The sequence below is a fragment of the Amblyraja radiata genome, chromosome 11 (assembly GCF_010909765.2).
Source record: "Amblyraja radiata isolate CabotCenter1 chromosome 11, sAmbRad1.1.pri, whole genome shotgun sequence".
Taxonomy (NCBI): Eukaryota; Metazoa; Chordata; class Chondrichthyes; order Rajiformes; family Rajidae; genus Amblyraja; species Amblyraja radiata.
In genome coordinates, this window is record NC_045966.1 from 48,592,482 (window position 1) to 48,604,906 (window position 12,425).

A 12,425-nucleotide genomic window follows, 5' to 3' on the forward strand; every position below is an offset into this window, starting at 1 on the left:
CCTTAAATTATTTGCTTGGGAAGGAGAGAACTTTCACTCTGTATCAGGGAGATATTCAATTGATACTTCAGCAGTTAAGATGAACGGGATATACTCTATAATCATTCCGGACCTAGCTTTTCAATCTTTATAACCACATCTAAAGTGGGAAGATGCTTTGCAAAATGAAGAATCATTATAAAGACTAATACTTAAAGAAAAAAAATATTAGTTCAGCCAGCAACATTTGAAATTATTCCCCATTAGGTCAAATTGCTTACTGAATATTAATTCAATTTTTAATAGATGAAAATCTCATTCAAAGCCAGAGATTCTGGCATAGTTCGCTATGTTAACCTGAATAGCACTGAGGCATTGTGAAGTTCCACTCGTATTCCATCTAGTACCGATTGAGCAACTGAACATGGAACATGGAACATGTTTCAATCTAAACATGGAACCATTCAGCCATAGAGCTAAATGGCATGGAAATAGGCCCTTCAGCCCAACTTATCTATGCTGACCCAAGTTGCTTAATCGAGTTAGTCCCACTTGCCTGCATCTGGCCAATATCTCTCCAAACCTTTCTTACCCTTTACATATTCAGCTACTTACCTAATTCCATCATGCATTTCCTAATCTGACCTTTCCAGGGTCTTACATCGCCGCTTCCTTGGAGTTATCCCATTGAATAGTCTACATAAATGATAAATCATCACCCCTCCTCATTCTGCAACTGTTCCCCCTTCAAACCCCTCTTTAATCCCAACATTCCTACGGTTTGCCCTCTCTTGTGCACATTATAACTTATTGAACCCATGCAACGTTGCAGATCTCACAGGGAATTCACACACATTAAACAAATTATGACTTATTCCAATGGCCAAACACAGGGCTGAGACAAACACAAGCACATTTCAAGGAAATCCTTCAAACCTCAGGGATATTAATACAAAGGAATGCGTAGATCATTCAAGTCATTGCACAGGCCTCAACCAAAACTCCAACAGCCTCATATTGCCTACAGATGTCAAAATCATTTCCATTCTATATGTTAGAACTTTAACTTGTACCTTTATTCTTTCATCCAAAATTTAATTTTATGAGCAGGGTACATAGAACAGTACAGCATAGGAACAGGCCCTTCGGCCCCGCAATAAGCATGCCGAACATGCTGCCGTTAAATTTATATCCTCTGCCTGCACTTGATCCATATCCCTCCATTCCCAGCATATCCATTGGCCTGTCAAATAGCCTCTTGAATTACATTTTTGTATCTGCCTCCACCACCATCCCCGGCAGCACATTCCAGGCATCCACCACCCTCTGCGCAAAAACATGTTTCCCCTACACCTCCTTTAAATATTATCTCTCACCTTAGAACTACACCCTCTAGTCTTTGACATTATCACCCTGGGAGAAAGGGTCTGAATGCCTACCCTATCTATGCCTCTCATAATTTTAAAAACCACTATGAGGACTCCCCTCAGCCTGCAATGTTCCAGCAAAAACAATCCAAGTTTGTCCAACTTTTCCTCAGATAATATCCTCTAATAGATGCAACACTCTGGTAAACCTCTTCTGCACCATCTCCAAAACCTAAAATGTCTTCCTATGATGTGGCAACCAGAACTGCATGTAATATTCGAAGTGCAGCCAAGTCAAAGTCCTATAAAGGTGCAACATGACTTCCTGACTCTTAAGGGCCTGTCCCACTTGCATGTCCTTGGCGCGCAAATTACGCAACCTCGTGGTCGCGTTGAGGCGCACGGGCATCGTGTGGCCGCGCAGGGCCGGTCCCACTGAAAAGCGCAGAGGAGTATGTAGTTGTGCGCGACATCGCGCAGGGCTCCGAAATCTTTGTAGCGAACAAAATCTTTGCGCGCCAACGGCCTGTCGCTTAACTAACGGCCAAAGTGGGACAGGCCCAAGACCCTGGAGAGACACAACATCTCACCTCCAACAACAGCAGAAGCAGGCAAAAGATCGCCGCCTAACTGATAAAGACAAGCATTTCCTATACCTTCTTTCCTATTGTATTTACTTCTGTTACCACTTTCAGGGAACTTGATCTCCAAGATCCCTTTGTCTATCAATGCTGTTGAGAGTCTAGCCATGAACTGTATATGTGTAGGAAGGAACTGCAGATGCAGGTTAAAACCGAAGATTGACACAAAAGCTGGAGTAACTCAGCGGGTCAGACAGCATCTCTGGAGAAAAGGAATAGGTGACATTTTGGGTCGAGACCTTCTGACTAAGAGTCAGGGGAAAGGGAAATGAGAGATATAGACGGTGATATAGAGAGATACAGTATAGTACAAATGAATGAAAAATATGTGAATATGTGTATTTACCCCTTACTTTAGATTTCCTCAAGTCCAAAAGCTCACACTACCTTGGGTGAATAACTCAACCTGTTATTCACCCACCCATTTCTGTAGTTGATATTTATATCTACATAATCTACAACAGTGGTCCCAACACAGATCCCTGCAGAAGTGCACTGGTCACAGACAGCTAGGCAGAATAATACCCTCCCACCACAATCCTCTGTCTTCTATCACAAATCCAAACAACCTAGTCACCATGGATCCTATGTATCTTAATCTTTTAGATTAACGACTATGAGGGACTTTATTCAAATGCTTGATTACAAGGTAGGTAGACAACATCCGCTGGTCTACCCTCATCAATCACCTTCATAACCTCCACAAAAAACTCAATCAGATTTGCAAGTCATGATTTGGCACGGACAAAACCATGCTGGCTGTCCATTCTCTTCCAAATGTGAGTAAATCCTATCCCTAAGAATCTTCTCTATTAGCTTCCATATAATTGGTATGTGGCTCTTCAGCCTATAATTTCATGGATTATCTCTACCTGATTTCTTAAATAGAGGAACAATATCGGCTGCACTCCAGTCCTTCAGGACCTCCCCTGTGGCAAGAGAAAACACAAAGATCATTGTCAAAGCCCCCACAATCTCTTCTCTTGTCTCTCTCAATAACCTGGGATAGATCCCACCAAACCCTGGGGATTTATCCAACTTGATGCTCATCGAGAGCCCCAACCCCCACCTTCTTGCTGATCTCAGACTGCTGTTGCATATTAGTATTCCCCACCCTGATCTCACTCTCCTCCATGTCATTCTCCTTGACGAAAACAGATTTAGCTTAGTTTAGAGATACAGCACGGAAACAGGCCCTTCAGCCCACTGGGCCCTCACTGACCAGCAATCCCCGCACATTAACACTATCCTGCATACCAGGGGCAATTTTACACTTTCACCAAGCCAATTTACCTACATACCTGTACATCATTGAAGAAACTGAAGATCTCAGAGAAAACCGATGCTGTCACAGGTAGAACAGACAAACTCAGTACAGAAACCTCTTGATTCCACCTCTTGCAGTCTGAAGAAGGGTCTTGACCTGAAACGTCACCCAATACTTCTATCCAGAGATGCTGCCTGTCCCACTAAGTTACTCCCGCATTTTGTGTCTACCTTCGGTGTAAACCAACATTTGCAGTACATTCCTACACCTAACAAGTTCTGTGCATTTAAGCCAATTTTACTGAGTAAAGGGCCTGTCCCACTTGTATGCAATTGCGTGCGTTTGGTGCGACCGACCGGAAGCGGAGGTCGCGCGTGACGCCATTTACGCATATAAAGGGGGGTTGCTGGCTGCTATTCCATGATCATCATGGAAGAGATACAGATTGCATTGCTACAACAGCAACAGAGACTTCTGTTAGCAGCAGCCCTCATGCTTACAAATCATCTAGGCAGAAGTACAACAAGGAAGGCTATCAGGAAACCCAAGAAGGGGTCTGTATGGACGAGGTCTTTGTTCCGGATGAGACCGACTTTGGGCCAGTACAAGATCATGATGATGGATCTGCAGTGGAAAGATTAGGCTGCCTTAATCTCACCAGGAACCCCACCCCCCCCCCCCCCCCTGACCTGTTTCAGGAGCTAAAAACACGTGTCGGTCCTCTTCTGCAGTAAACGGACACCTTCATGAGGAAGACACTGGAACCAGGCCTGCGCCTGGCCATCACCCTCCGCTATCTTGCATCAGGGGATTCCTACAAGAGCCTCTCCTACAACTTCCGTGTGGCCCACAACACCATCAGCAAGGTTGTCTGAGAGACATGTGACGTCATCAACAATGCATATGAAGAAATCACTGACAGCCCTAGTACACCTGACGAGTGGAGGAGAGTGGCGCACGGCTTTCAAACCAGATGGAACTTCTTGCACACATGTGGGCCAGTTGACGGGAAGCATGTGGCCATCCAGGGGAGGTTCTGTGTACTTTAGCTACAAGATGTTCCTGTGCTGTTAGCTGTGGTCGATGCAAACTACAACATCCTGTTTGTGGATGTGAGCACACCTGGCAGTTTCGCAGATGGAGGGATCTGGAGAGAGACCTCCCTTGGGCAAGCACTGGAAGAATGGAGAGCAAGCCTTCCTGATCCTGCACCTCTGCCGGGAGAAGACAACCCTGATATCCCATATGCACTGGTTGGTGATGATTGGTGAAAGCTGTAGGCCCAGATGGCATCTAGACATTAGACAATAGACAATAGGCAATAGGTGCAGGAGTAGGCCATTTGGCCCTTCGAGCCAGCACCGCCATTCAATGTGATCATGACTGATCATCCCCAATCAGTACCCTGTTCCTGCTTTCTCCCCATATCCCCTGACTCCGCTATTTTTAAGAGCGCTATCTAGCTCTCTCTTGAAAGCATCCAGAGAACCTGCCTCCACCTCCCTCTTAGGCAGGGAATTCCACAGACCCACCACTCTCTGTGAGAAAAAGTGTTTCCTCGTCTCCATTCTAAATGGCTTACTCCTTATTCTTAAACTATGGCCCCTGGTTCTGGACTCCCCCAACATCGAGAACATGTTTCCTGCCTCTAGCATGTCCAAGCCATTAACAATCTTATGTTTCAATGAGATATCCTCTCATCCTTCTAAATTCCTAAGTATACAAGCCCAGCTGCTCCATTCTCTCAGCATATGACAGTCCCGCCATCCTGGGAATTAACCTTGTAATCCCCTGAGTACTTAAGTATTGTGCTACGCAGCTAGCTCCAGTGCTCACTACAATATTCAACCTCTCCCTGGCCAAGTCCGTAGTCCCTGCCTGCTTCAAAAGATCCATCATTGTACCTGTACCAAAAAATGCCTCCCCAGCTTGTCTGAATGACTACCAGCCTTTTTATTTGCAAACCTCGGTAGTCATGAAATGCTTTGAGAGGTTGGTCAAGAAACACATCTGCGCCTTCCTCCCTCACAACATGGACCCGCTACAATTCGCATACCATCCGGACAGATTCACGGACGATGCGGTCTCCCAGGTTCTGCACACCGCTCTCTCTCACCTTGACAGCCAGAAGGGGGGCTATGTGAGGAAGCTGTTCATAGCCTTCAGTTCAGCCTTCAACGCGATAGACCCCACCAGGCTTGCTGAGAAGCTGCTGGAATTGGGCCTCAACACCCCCCTGTGTGCCTGGGCCCTGGACTTTCTCACCACCAGGCCCCAGGTAGTCAAGATGGGGGGAAATACATCAAAGTCCCTCACCCTGAGCACAGGATCCCCCCAGGGTTGCGTCCTCAGCCCCCTACTGTACTCCCTGTACACACATGACTGTGTACGTTGGGACTGTGTACGACTGGGAGCCGTTGGTGAGAGGAGGAGTTACCTGGGTGGTGAGTTAAAAATCGAGCGCGGGGCTTGCTTTCACAGAGTCCCGGGGAGTCGTTGGTGAGAGGAGGAGTTACCCAAATCTGCAGCGTTCCAACTCACTTCCAGAGAAGGGGTCTGGTGGAAGCCTCTGATTGGTGGAAGAGGACCAGAGGAAGCAGCGGATTGGGTGCAACCCCAGGTTTGCATTTCTGCTATCAGGTTAAGGGTTCAGTGAGTTAAGGGTACAGTATTTATTAGTAAAGGTACAGTTTAAAGGATAAAGATTTTTATAGTGTGAGGGAGTTGATTTAATTTGGGAGTAAGCTATGTCAGTGGAGATTGGCCCCGTGGTTTGCTCAGCCTGCAACATGTGGGAGATCAGGGATATGATCGGTGTCCCTGGTGACTACGTGAAAAAGGTGAATTTAGGCAGCTAAGAGATAAACTTAAAAGTAGGACCTCAAAGGTAATAATCTCTGAATTACTACCAGTGCCACGGGCTAGTCAGAGTAGAAATAGGAGGTTATTGCAGATGCGTGCAACAAAGGTAAAACAATTATAATGGGTGATTTCAATCTACATATAGATTGGGTGAATCAAATTGGCAGGGGTGCTGAGGAAGAGGATTTCTTGGAATGTATGCAGGATAGTTTTCTAAACCAACATGTAGAGGAACCAACGAGAGAGCAGGCTATTCTAGACTGGGTATTGAGTAATGAGGAAAGGTTAGTTAGCAGTCTTGTTGTGCGTGGCCCCTTGGGCAAGAGTGACCATAATATGGTTGAGTTCTTCATTAGGATGGAGAGTGACATTGTTAATTCAGAAACAAGGGTTCTGAACTTAAAGAAAGGTAACTTTGAGGGTATGAGACGTGAATTGGCTAAAATAGACTGGCAAATGATTCTTAAAGGGTTGACGGTGGATATGTAATGGAAGGCATTTAAAAACTGCATGGATGAACTACAACAATTGTTCATCCCTGTTTGGCAAAAGAATAAATCAGGGAAGGTAGTGCATCCGTGGATAACAAGGAAAATCAGGGATAGTATCAAAACAAAAGATGAAGCGTACAAATTAACCAGAAAAAGCAACCTACCAGAGGACTGGGAGAAATTCAGAGTCCAGCAGAGAAGGACAAAAGGCTTAATTAGGAAAGGGAAAATAGATTATGAAAGAAAACTGGCAGGGAACATAAAAACTGACTACAAAAGTGTTTATAGATATGTGAAGAGGAAAAGATTAGTTAAAACAAATGTAGGTCCCTTGCAGTCAGAAACGGGTGAATTGATCATGGGGAACAAGGACATGGCAGACCAATTGAATAACTACTTTGGTTCTGTTTTCACTAAGGAAGACATAAATAATCTGCCGGAAATAGCAAGGGACCGGGGGTTAAATGAAATGGAGGAACTGAGTGAAATCCAGGTTAGTCGGGAAGTGGTGTTAGGCAAATTGAATGGATTAAAGGCCGATAAATTCCCAGGGCCAGATATGTTGCACCACAGAGTACTTAAGGAAGTAGCCGCAGAAATAGTGGATGCATTAGTGATAATTTTTCAAAACTCTTTAGATTCTGGAGTAGTTCCTGAGGACTGGAGGGTAGCTAATGTAACCCCACTTTTTAAAAAGGGAAGGATGGAGAAAACGGGGAATTACAGACCAGTTAGTCTAACATCGGTAGTGGGGAAAATTCTGGAGTCAGTTATTAAAGATGGGATAGCAGCACATTTGGAAAGTGGTGAATTCATTGGACAAAGTCAGCATGGATTTATGAAAGGTAAATCATGTCTGACGAATCTGATAGAATTTTTCGAGGATGTAACTAGTAGAGTGGATAAGGGAGAACCAGTGGATGTGTTATATCTGGACTTTCAGAAGGCTTTCAACAAGGTCCCACATAAGAGATTAGTATACAAACTTAAAGCACACGGTATTGGGGGTTCAGTATTGATGTGGATAGAGAACTGGCTGGCAGACAGGAAGCAAAGAGTAGGAGTAAACGGGTCCTTTTCAGAATGGCAGGCAGTGACTAGTGGGGTACCGCAAGGCTCAGTGCTGGGACCCCAGCTATTTACAATATACATTAATGATCTGGATGAGGGAATTGAATGCAACAGCTCCAAGTTTGCGGATGACACGAAGCTGGGGGGCAGTGTTAGCTGTGAGGAGGATGCTAGGAGGCTGCAAGGTGACTTGGATAGGTTGGGTGAGTGGGCAAATGCATGGCAGATGCAGTATAATGTGGATAAATGTGAGGTTATCCACTTTGGTGGCAAAAACAGGAAAGTAGACTATTATCTGAATGGTGGCCGATTAGGAAAAGGGGAGATGCAACGAGATCTGGGTGTCATGGTACACCAGTCATTGAAAGTAGGAATGCAGGTGCAGCAGGCAGTAAAGAAAGCAAATGGTATGTTAGCATTCATAGCAAAAGTATTTGAGTATAAGAGCAGGGAGGTTCTACTGCAGTTGTACAGGGTCTTGGTAAGACCACAACTGGAGTATTGCGTACAGTTTTGGTCTCCTAATCTTAGAAAAGACATTCTTGCCATAGAGGGAGTACAGAGAAGGTTCACCAGACTGATTCCTGGGATGGCAGGACTTTCATATGAAGAAAGACTGGATAGACTCGGCTTGTACACGCTAGAATTTAGAAGATTGAGGGGGGATCTTATAGAAACTTACAAAATTCTTAAGGGGTTGGACAGGCTAGATGCAGGAAGATTATTCCCGATGTTGGGGAAGTCCAGAACTAGGGGTCACAGTTTAAGGATAAGAGGGAAGTCTTTTAGGACCGAGATGAGAAAATCATTTTTTACACAGAGATTGGTGAATCTGTGGAATTCTCTGCCACAGAAGGTAGTTGAGGCCAGTTCATTGGCTATATTTAAGAGGGAGTTAGATGTGGCTCTTGTGGCTAAATGCATTAGGGGGTATGGAGAGAAGGCAGGGATGGGATACTGAGTTGGATGATCAGCCATGATCATATTGAATGGCGGTGCAGGCTCGAAGGGCCGAATGGCCTACTCCTGCACTTATTTTCTATTTTTCTATGTTTCTATGTTTCAGCTCCAACTCTATTATCAGGTTTGCTGATGACACTGCGGTGGTGGGCCTGATCTCTGATAATGATGAGAAGGCCTACTGTGAGGAGGTGGCTGATCTGGCACTCTGATGTCAGGACAACAGCCTCCTCTTGAATGTCAAAAAACTAAGGAGCTGATCATGGACTTTAGGAGGGCACCACATCCGAGGATGTACACACCATTGAAGATAAATGGGGATACTGTGGATAGGGTGAGCTGCTTTAAATACCTGGGAGTCCATATCTCAGAGGATCTGACATGGACATCACACGCTGCCCCACTGGTGAGTATGGCAAGGCAGTGCCTTTACCACCTCTGAGGAAATTTAGAGTGTCTCTGAGGATCCTCCAGTGCTTCTATTCAGCGGCTGTGGAAAGCATCTTGTCCGGAAACATCACAATCTGGTTTGGGAACTGCTCTGCCCAGGACAAGAAGGCTCTGCAGAGAGTAGTGCGTTCTGCCGAACGCACTTTGGGAACTGCACTCTCCCCCCTGCAGGAACTATACATCAGAAGGTGGAAATCCAGAGCCAATAAGATCATGGGAGACCCCTTCCACCCCAGCAACGGACTGTTCCAGCTGCTACGCAGGCAAATGCCTCCGTTGCCATGCTGTGAAAACAGAGAGGATGAGAAGGAGTTTCTTCCCAGAGGGCATTAGGACTGTAAACTCCTATCTCACCAGGGACTAACTTACTGTGCCAATTTACTGTTGTGTGATGTCTTTTTTTAATTGCAGTTTCTTCTTTTTTTTCCCTCCCACAAATGTGTAATTACTGATTCTGTTCCATTCTGTTTTGTAGTTTTTTGCACAATCCGCAAGCATTGTCACTTTTCATTTCACTGCACATTTCGTATGCGTATGTGATGAATAAACTTGACTTGACTTGACTTGATGCCTTCGCACTATGGATGAAGGCCATGGATGATGAAGCCATACCCTTACAGGCGGATGTCAAGGATGCGAAGGATCTTTAATTACAGGCTGTCCAGGGCTAGGAGGGTTGTGGAAAATGCTTTTGGTATACTTGCTAGCAGATTCAGATTCCTGCTGATTACAATGGAGCAGGAGCCCGAGAATGTGCAGACCATTGTCTTCGCAGCATGTGTCCTCCACAACCTGATCCGCAACAGAGGTGCAGCAGCAGCCATGGTGGAGGGTGACACGATGGACAAACAGACAGGAGACGTCACACTAGGTTCATGGAAAGCTGCAAAACAGGCTGCACCGATGGTGGCACTAGGCACATTGCAAGGAAATACCTGCAACAAGAGAGCCAAGGGACCATCTCTGTGCTTACTACAACTCCGAGCGAGGCAGTGTAGCCTGGCAGAACGACATGTGCTGAAGATCAGCAGCAAAAATCCCACACCACAAACTGCAGGAACTGATCTAATAAAAGGAGGATCTACGTATGTTAATGGAGGATTTTTGTATGTGAAATTAGTAATACTATGATAATAATAATACCTCACATCAGACTTTCTTTGAAATGCCATAATTTTAAAAGCGGTTAAATGCCTTTGTCTGACGTTTCATGACACATTTTGCAATTCAATGCAGTTCAATGTCTGTGTGTGTTTCATTTGTCGAATAAATCGGGGCTTTTATATGTGAGATGCATTCCATGATTAGACGTGGTTTCCATATGTGAGATCAATGCCATGATTAACAAACTGCTTTTTCCACTACACGAAAAGGTTACACTGAAGTTTAATAATCAAGTTATAGGTGAAGTTATTTGTGACAAATACAAAGATCCGTGACTTTATAAGAATTAAATTGTTTAAATAATTAAATTAGTGCAAGCAAACAAATAACGTATTGAAAAACAAGAAACAAATTTTTAATGTGTAACACGTCAACAGAATACTGTTTAATTAGTGCAAATAAACAAATTACATATTGAAAAAGAACAAGAAATAAAACTTTAATGTGCAACACAAGTGAACAGAATAGTGAATGTTGGTTAGAGAGCATCATTCTTTACGGCCAATTTGGTCTGGGCCATCCTCAATCAAATAGTCGGAGAGATTCAGGCTCAAGTTGGCACTTGTGTCGTGACCCTCCAATCGCGCTGGGAATTCTGTTGCTCCGAGCGTATCCATGCCGGATGCCGCATGATGTGCCGTTGAGCTGGCTGCCCTGACGTTGGGCGGGCCTGCCATCCATGGGTGTGCCATAGGCCAGGATCCCATCATTGCCTGTGGGTAAAACACAAAAACGTATTACTATGTATGGGAGCCAAACAAATCATACAGTGGCTTGCAAACGTTTTCATACCCCTTGAACTTTTCCACATTTTGTCACGTTACAACCACAAACCTAAATGTATTTTATTGGGATTTTATGTGATAGACCAACACAAAGTGGTGCATAATTGTGAAGTGGAAGGAAAATGATACATGGTTTTCAAATTTTTTTACAAATAAAAAACTGAAAAGTGTGGCGTGCAAAAGTATTCAGCCCCCCTGAGTCAATACTTTGTAGAACCACCTTTCACTGCAATTACAGCTGCAAGTCTTTTGGGGTATGTCTCTACCAGCTTTGCACATCTAGAGACTGAAATGTTTGCCCATTGTTCTTTGCAAAATAGCTCAAGCTCAGTCAGATTGGATGGAGAGCGTCTGTGAACAGCAATTTTCAAGTCTTGCCAGAGATTCTCAATTGGATTTAGGTCTAGACTTTGACTGGGCCATTCTAACACATGAATATGCTTTGATCTAAACCATTCCATTGTAGCTCTGGCTGTATGTTTAGGGTTGTTGTCCTGCTGGAAGGTGAACCTCCGCCCCAGTCACAAGTCTTTTGCAGACTCTAACAGGTTTTCTTCCAAGATTGTTCTGTATTTGGCTCCATCCATCTTCCCATCAACTCTGACTAGCTTCCCTGTCCCTGCTGAAGAAAAGCATCCCCACAGCATGATGCTGCCACCACCATGTTTCACAGTGGGGATGGTGTGTTCAGGGTGATGTGCAGTGTTAGTTTTCCGCCACACATAGCGTTTTGCATTTAGGCCAAAAACTTCAATGTTGGTCTCATCTGACCAGAGCACCTTCCTCCACATGTTTGCTGTGTCCCCCACATGGCTTGTGGCAAACTGCAAACGGGGCTTCTTATGGCTTTTTTTCAACAATGGCTTTCTTCTTGCCACTCTTCCATAAAGGCCCGATTTGTGGAGTGCACGACTAATAGTTGTCCTGTGGACAGATTCTCCCACCTGAGCTGTGGATCTCTGCAGCTCCTCCAGAGTTACCATGGGCCTCTTGGCTGCTTCTCTGATCAATGCTCTCCTTGCCCGGCCTGTCAGTTTAGGTGGACGGCCATGTCTTGGTAGGTTTGCAGTTGTGCCATACTCTTTCCATTTTCGGATGATGGATTGAACAGTGCTCCGTGAGATGTTCAAAGCTTGGGATATTTTTTAATAACCTAACCCTGCTTTAAACTTCTCCACAACTTTATCCCTGACTTGTCTGGTGTGTTCCTTGGGCTTCATGATGCTGTTTGTTCACTAATGTTCTCTAACAAACCTCTGAGGCCTTCACAGAACAGCTGTATTTATATTGAGATTAGATTACACACAAGTGGACTCTGTTTACTATTTAGGTGACTTCTGAAGGCAATTGGTTGCACTGGATTTTATTTAGGGGTATCAGAGTAAAGG